The sequence below is a fragment of the Galeopterus variegatus genome, unplaced genomic scaffold (assembly GCF_000696425.1).
Source record: "Galeopterus variegatus unplaced genomic scaffold, G_variegatus-3.0.2 Scaffold5081, whole genome shotgun sequence".
NCBI classification, from domain to species: Eukaryota; Metazoa; Chordata; class Mammalia; order Dermoptera; family Cynocephalidae; genus Galeopterus; species Galeopterus variegatus.
This window is the reverse complement of record NW_007731192.1, coordinates 103,906-111,885: the sequence shown is the minus strand read 5'-3', so window position 1 is coordinate 111,885 and position 7,980 is coordinate 103,906. Positions and strand designations below refer to the sequence as shown.

The following is a 7,980-nucleotide window of genomic DNA, read 5'->3' as shown; positions in this document are numbered from 1 at the left end:
AAAGATTATTTGAACACAGTTAAAATGTCCTCAGACCTAGTTCTCTGGACATATTCATTATTGTGGGTATAACAAAAATCTGTTTCCTACTGGTTTCTGACATACAGAAATTATACAAGTCTAGCTGCACAGAAGGGTTTTACCCTGTTCAGTGACAGTGACAAACTCAGCAAATTCTCAGCAAGAGGAGCAAGTTCTAGGGACTCTCCTAAGAAGGACATTTTTCAAAGTGCAGGTCACAATCCATCAGTGGTTCCCAACCATTAAGAAAAAAATGAAATAAAATAGGTTAGAAAACATTAGAGTGCATTTCTCATAGTAAGTGTAAGTACTGTTTCATAAAATCTTTTGTTTCACATTGCATGTGTATGTGTGTGTGTGTGTATATATATATTTATATATATATATATAAATTTGCACATGCTTAAGTATGTTATGTTTTTCTTAATGTGGGACATGGTAAAAAGATTAAAATATGTCTCAAAACACCTTCTTTATGATATTTTTCTTCTATACTCTATAAGATTAATGTTACATTCCTATATTTATGTGTTCAATTTTGTGATAACTCAGATTGAAAAAAGAAGAAATATTGGGGTAATTAGTATGTCATCACACATGGCCTAATTCATCTGAATTAGTAACTTGATAGTGGCCCAGAAGCAAATGGATAGACAGCTGACCAGGAGGCATTAGCAAATTCTGTGACGTCATTAAGCTAAAGCAAGAAACAACTACTTTGCACTGTTATTTTAATCTGGTCCAAAGGTGACAAACAGAGGCACAGCTGAGTCCATGACCTGTGCCAACGCACACTGGAGACTAATCTTCTAACTGATCCCATCCACCACCAAAGACTCTAGCATAACTCATGTTACTAATCTTCAGTCATAAATGTTGATTGCAATGCCTCATGATGAAGCAGAAACTTCATCGTGTCTCCTAAATATTTCTCCTTATTTACTGCAACTCCTCTTATATTAGCACTTTCTATTTACCATCATTTCTAACAGGGCAGAAGTTAGTTTCACTTCATATATAAAAGGGATTAATTACAAAGATACCTCAATTCAGAATATTTCTCTTTTTGGCACAATGACCTTATTTAGATATTGATTTATTTTGGGTATATGAAAAAAAAACTTTAATATTAAAACAAATAAACAGACCCAGGACCATCCAGGGGTAAATCTTCTCTGACAGATTTTATGTAAATAAAAGTTTGGTAAATTGATGATTTTACTTCAAGTGCATAAGCATAGGTGTACGTTATGAATGAGGATTTGTGCGATGATTTGGTAGAGATAGATAAGAATAAAGATATTCTGTTTGTGAACATAAATAGGCTAGGTATCTCTCTCATTTCCCTGCAAGTCATGCCAGAGCAAGCAATGGCCTGTTTGAATCCTGGACAGAGGCAGGCAGATTGAAAAGCAGCGGGAGCTGAATTTTGTGACTGCTTCTAACATAATCAATTACTCTTGGGCAGCATGACTTCTTTTCCTCAGAGGCTCCATGGGAATGACAGTAATAAAATGTTTTAACTTCTGGGAATGATTTGCTCCATTTCTGAACCGTGGGGCTGAATACAGTCACTGAGAAGACAGTAAACATTTGGAGGGGAGATGAACCACCTTTTTCAAGATATAAACACTATTGCTAATTCCTCACAGTCTTTCTCTTACTCTTGGGAGAAAGCATTCAAAGACTGTCGACTGTTTAGCACAGCCTCATAACTAATAGCTCCCTCCGAGAGAGGATGGACTGATGTGCCAGGTGCTGGGCAAAGTCTTGTATATACATATTTCCAGCTTGTCTTTACAAGAAACCTATGAACTATTGGTCGTTATCCTTAAATAGAATAAGGTTAGTTAAACTCTGGAGCCCATTTTCTAACTCATAAATGTTTAACCAACTCCAAAGGCTTAACAGTGCCATACACTGCAGTTGGACAGTATTTTATTTCTATCTACTAAGATGCTCTGTGCTACTAAAAAATAAGAAACTTCAAGTAACTTAAAGGCAGGATGATACTAATATTTAAAAGTCATGAAATTCCCATATGTAATTATGTATTTGTTGGAAGGCCATCTTGTACACATAGCTATTATTTATAGGCTATACAGAATAATGCAATATTTTATATTATTGCTCAAAATCTTACTAAGCACCGCATATTCTCATACTACTATTGTCATATGAGTGCCAACTCTTGAAAAAAATACTATTAGGTGACTTACTCAGGCTGCGGTTTGGCTTACTCTTCAAGAAGTAATTTTAGGAGAGACTAGTGTTAGTGAACTCTCAAAACATTGGCATAACCAATTCTGAAATTACAACCTTGGAGTTTACCTTTTAAGGTAGAAATGCTTCTGAAAAGACTGGAAGCAAGTGTCATACCCATCACTTCTGAGGACCAACATAGACAGGTACTGTGTGTCTTACTTGTTGCAGAGTGAATGATAAAACCTTTCCTCTTTGAAATTATGTAAGGCAGTAAGCTCATTATGTTAGACAAAATTGACAGCATGTATGGGTAGAAACTGCAAACCAAGAAGAAAATTAATTTCCTTTATACCTAGGATTCTCAAACACTTGTGGTTGTAGGATCTTTCTCTATTTTTAATATTAGAGAATTCCTATGCTTTCCGGTGGAAAAAAAATATGATCGGTGACCTCAATGCTAAATTTCCAAAGAAAAAGTCAGAAAACAGGATCAGAAAGAGTATTAAATGTTTCATTAGGCTAAATGATAATTCTCCTGAGGTTTATTTTGAAAGGTACTGGTCACTCCCAGGGGTGCTTAAAATAAAACCAAAATTAATTACACCCCTCAACTGAGCAGAGTCCTCAGTTTAACCAAAATGATCTGACAGTGACACATTTTCAGAGAAAAAGGTAGATAGCAAGAATATGATGTCAATCTTAGTGTTTTGTAAAAAGAATCCTTAGGGCCAAGCCTGTGGTGCACTCGGGAGAGTGCGGTGCTGGGAGCACAGCAGCGCTCCTGCCACGGGTTCGGATCCTATATAGGGATGACCCGTGCACTCACAGTGCTCACTGGCTGAGCGCCAAGCCTGTGGTGCACTCGGGAGAGTGCGGTGCTGGGAGCACAGCAGCGCTCCTGCCACGGATTCGGATCCTATATAGGGATGACCCGTGCACTCACAGTGCTCACTGGCTGAGCGCGGCACGGCCGGTCTCAAAAAGGACAAAAAATAAAAATAAATAAATAAAAATAAAAAGAATCCTTAAATGTTAGTTGTTTTCTTAAGGTCAGTACACAACGCTTGATCTCCTATCGCTGTGCTTCTAGATTGAAACTTGGTAGTAAAGAATGGTAATCTGGGACTAGTAAAAATCCCTTTATCGGGGAGAAAAGATTTCATCATCTTTACTGTAATAATGTACCCTATAGCATTACAAGTCTTTTTTAACGTAAGAGTTGGTTAAAAAGCATTTTTTTTAGATTAACAAAACTGTAGTAAAAAAAAAATATATCAACCAAAGTATCTTTCATTTCTGTAACTGAGAAGGTCTCAATTAAGAGCTTTGGGCTTCCCATGAAAAAAAGTTAGCAAATAGCTTCTACATTTGAGATTAAGTTCCTTCCCTTCTGGATCAATAGCAGGCAAAATAAGTACTGTCACCATTATCCATTATGTTTTCTGTAAGATCCAAAATTATTCAATAGATGACAACACTACATTTAGTTTTACTATGAAGTTTATATTAATTATTTGCTATTGTCAGTCTCAAGCTGATAAATCAAAACAGCACAATAATACCTATTACAGCCAGGCTAAGTGATATGAATTTTTTTTTTTTAAACATCTACAATGTTGAAGCAAATATAAACATCCAAATCTGGCTTGTAAGTCCATCTCTGCTCTGATAGAAGATATAACAAATGACACTGTGGGTTTGGATTATTCCTGCTTTATAGCCACCCCAGCATACCAGCATAGTGCCCAGAGTGCTAAATTCCTGCTTCTCCTTGTGCAGTGTTGGAGGGCTGCAGTAGCCTTCGGACAAGGGTACTGGGGTGGTGCAACCACCCACAGAGAGAAGAAGTCCATGTTCTCTTGCACCTGGTACCAGCACTGTGGAAAGTGGAAAAAATTGAGACTAATGTTTCACCCCAGACCAGTGTTTTCAAATATTTTTAATTGCTTGCAAGCTCCTAACAGCGAAAACTAATTGAGCACCTCCTCCAACACATAGTGATTTATTTACAAGTTCTATACATATACTATTATACTGTGAAAATAAGCACATATACAAAATAGAAGTTAAAAAACAAACATAAGCAAAAGTTCTTTTTTTAATATGAAGGAATCATGTTTATCCAACTGTGTTTCATTAATTCAGTTTTTGGGGAGAAATAAATACAGTACACAGAGTTGTGGTGCTGTGAGGGCCCGAGCCAGTGGCTTGGAACACATCACTCTACCACCTCTTCCTCTCGTGACAAAGGTATCTGGGATCGCAAGTGCAGTGAGATAGTGGTAGGACAATGTCAGGATGAATTTCTGAAGGGAGATGTCTTCATGAAGCAAATAAAAATCAACTATCCTGTTATTCACAATATTGCATAAGGTCTTTGTAAGATTTACTTATTATCCAGCAAGAAACTCTAGAAGCTTCCTAATATCTACGTGTACTTCAGCCGTTTGTTCTGGGTTTCTATCTTGAAAGGCGTTTTCAGAGGCTAATGGAGGATTTCCACCATCTTTAAAATGAGTTGTAACTCACACTGATTCTGTTTCTATTTTCAACTTGAATTCTCCATTTAGGTTTGCTTCAGTAACAAGTTGATCGCTAATGTTTTTCATTTTTTCCACAACACTCTTCATAGTCCTCAAGCCTGGTAAATAAATACTAAAATCCGTGTCTGAGACTGTAGGTTCTTGTGAGTCCTTCCAAAATTTTCTAGGAATAACCTTTATGGGGATGTCATGTGTCACAATGCTACTACTGCTTGACACAGATAACAGCTCTACAGAGGCTGTGAGGCAGGCAAGTGTTTATTAGTCAGTTTGATTTTCAAGGTTCTGGCTTTCTGGACAGTCTTCAAGGCTGGCCATAAGTTTTCTGATGTTAGCTCTAAATAAATGTCATTGTTTTCTGAGGAGACAACCTCCATTTGAAATTCGCTGAAGAAGTTCTGTTCCAGCCTACACCACATGCTCAGCTCTAGAGGCACTGGCCAGCTTGTCGGAGAGGATGAAGTTCAGTTTATCGGGGCTGATGCAGAAGGTGCAGGTTTTGGCAAGCTTGGCCGTCATGTTACTAACTCGCGGGAAGTGGTTCAGACTGGCCGCTGTCCATGATCTTGGCCTGAAACTTCGTGGCCACGCCCAAGCCCCACCGCAGCAGCCAGCAGGAGTTCTTATATTTTCTTGTGAACCTCAGTGGGTCTTGAGCAATACCTGGAGTGCATCCCCCACTCCTACCTCCCTTCCACGAAACACACACTCTCTCTCACACACACCCACACACCCACACACACACGCGCGTGCACGCACGCACGCTCTCTGGCCTTACTTTTGAACCCGCAAGTCCCCTGATTTGAAATTATCTTCATGTATTTAATTTGCAGAAAAAAGATCAAGGAACATTTGGAAAATTTACTCCGTTTCTTCAGGAACAACATTTCTAAAGAAATCATGTGCAATGGTGAACAGGAATTTCTCCTCAATCTAAGTTATTTGACATATTGTGAAGTATTGTGCTTAAAACAGAATTAAACCCAGTTTGGGAGAAGCCAAGAAAATAGATTTAGGGCTGTGCAAGAATTTAATTCAAGTTTAGCAAAAAGTTTAAACATATATTGGATAAAAGTGAGCCTAATGTGTAGAATTCCTCGATTATTTACTTTAAAAATCATTTTTGGTTAGTTACATAAAATGATGAGTTAAAAAATGTATATACTTTGGGTTATATCAGATCATAACATTTTCACTTGGATATTTCATAAAATACACACAACAAAAAAGCCCATTTGCATGTAGCCATAAAAAATTATATTTGTATTAATTAAATGGTTAAGTCAAATAATAAGGCATAGGTACTTTTAAATTTGGGGTATTTTCTTTATAAATCAAAGACTATTCTTTTTCTCCCAGCCCAGCCTGAATTCCCCCTTTTGCAATCCTACCCATCTTTCGAAGTCCCTCTTTAACTGCATTTCTTTATCCAGTATTTTGAAGTCCCTCCTCACCATAGTCAGAACTCCAGTTTATATATTGTATATTGTGGAACTTTTCTCCAGTTTATATATTGTATATTGTGGAACTTTTCACCATCAGTCTGAAGAAGAATAAAAGCTTTTTGTCCAAGATCACAGTTTGTAAACAGTAGCTCTAAGAAGAGCTCAAATCTATCTGACATCAAAATCCATACCCCTCTTCATAATGCATCTTATAAATGATAATGACTGAACTGGGATCCCCAAAGCGCTGGTATGGTATGGCACATAGCACCTTGCACAAAAGGAGTGATCACAAATGTTTGTTAATTTGAACTGGTAGATGCAAAACACTTACTTTGAATATATGTATTCAAATGATGTATATTAATTTATAATTTAGTAGGTCATTTTATTGGCCTTTAAAATTTATATTGTTCTTTAAATATATTTTTGTTATTTTTTTTAAGGAAAAAATATTAGAAAGGAATATGGAAAGAAAATCAGTGGACCACAGTAATGTGCTATTCTAAAGGAAAATATTAGAAAGCAAGAGAATACCATTTAAGAGGGAAAATTCTACCGAAAAGAAAATAAATTCATTGCTTAAGAGAATGTGCTCATTTTACAACCTACACCTAAAATTTTTGTTGTTCTCTGACTTTTTCCAGTTCACTTTTTCCAAGTAGATGATTAATGATGCACACAAAAAATATAGAATAATTCTACCAGGGGAATTCACTACTGCATAGTAGTATTTGTATACCCTTCTCAAAAATTCTAAGATGTCAGATTAATCTGTCAGAAATCATGTTTAACCATAACATCCCAGGAGAAATTATAAAGATTCCTTTGTCCAGATCCCTGGGAATGCTGGTGGAGGGGATTGTATGATACCAGCAGATGCCTGGGAAGATAGGAAATTCTTCCTGAGATGTCACGGAAGTCATGTCATGGAAGATGAGGCCATCTTGGATAGAAAATGGCCCTTTTGAAAATAACCCTGGAGATTTTGAGTGTCATACAGGGCAGTTCTTGAGAATTTATTCTGAATTTCCTGCAAACAGGCTTCTAAAACTGAAAGAGTAAGGTTACTCTTTTGGGACGTATGATACTGGTATCTATCATTTAAAATCAATGCAAAGTTTTCTAAGAAAGTGAAAGGGCAATTTTTCCTTATCGATTGTGGTGCATATTGTACATTTTGACCCCTCTACAGCAGGGTTGGCAAACTATAGCCCACATGGGAATTCCATCCAGCCACCTTTTTTTTTATGCTAACAACAAATGTATTTTTTTGTGCAAATATGCATTTTCCTTTTTGACATCTACACAGTAATTTTTTTCTCACGAGAGTTGGTTGTTTATTTATTTATTTATTTTGATTTTACTTCTCAATATACATTGTAGTTGATTTTCATGCCCCTTTACCTGTTCCTCTCTCCCCTCCCCTCCTCCCCCACATCATATCTGTTCACTTAACTTAAATAGTTCAAGGAATTTTTGTGATTATTCTGTCTTCTTCACTCCCACCCTTGATTTATTTGTGTTTGTTTATTTATTTTTAGCTCCCACAAATAAGTAAGAACATGTGGTATTTCTCTTTCTGTGCCTGACTTGTTTCACTTAATATAATTTACTCTAAGTCCATCCATGTTGTTGTGAATTATAGTATTTTGTTCTTTTTTATAGTAGAGTAGTATTCCATTGTGTAGATATACCACAGTTTCCTTATCCACACATCTGATGATGGACATCTGGGCTGGTTCCAACTCTTGGCTATTGTAAAT

General features: G+C 36.7%; 1 pseudogene; it reads right to left on the bottom strand.

Annotated features, from left to right (window-relative positions):
- Window positions 1-4,619: 4,619 nt before the first annotated feature.
- LOC103604313 lies at window positions 4,620-6,164 on the bottom strand (annotated as a pseudogene).
- Window positions 6,165-7,980: the final 1,816 nt, after the last annotated feature.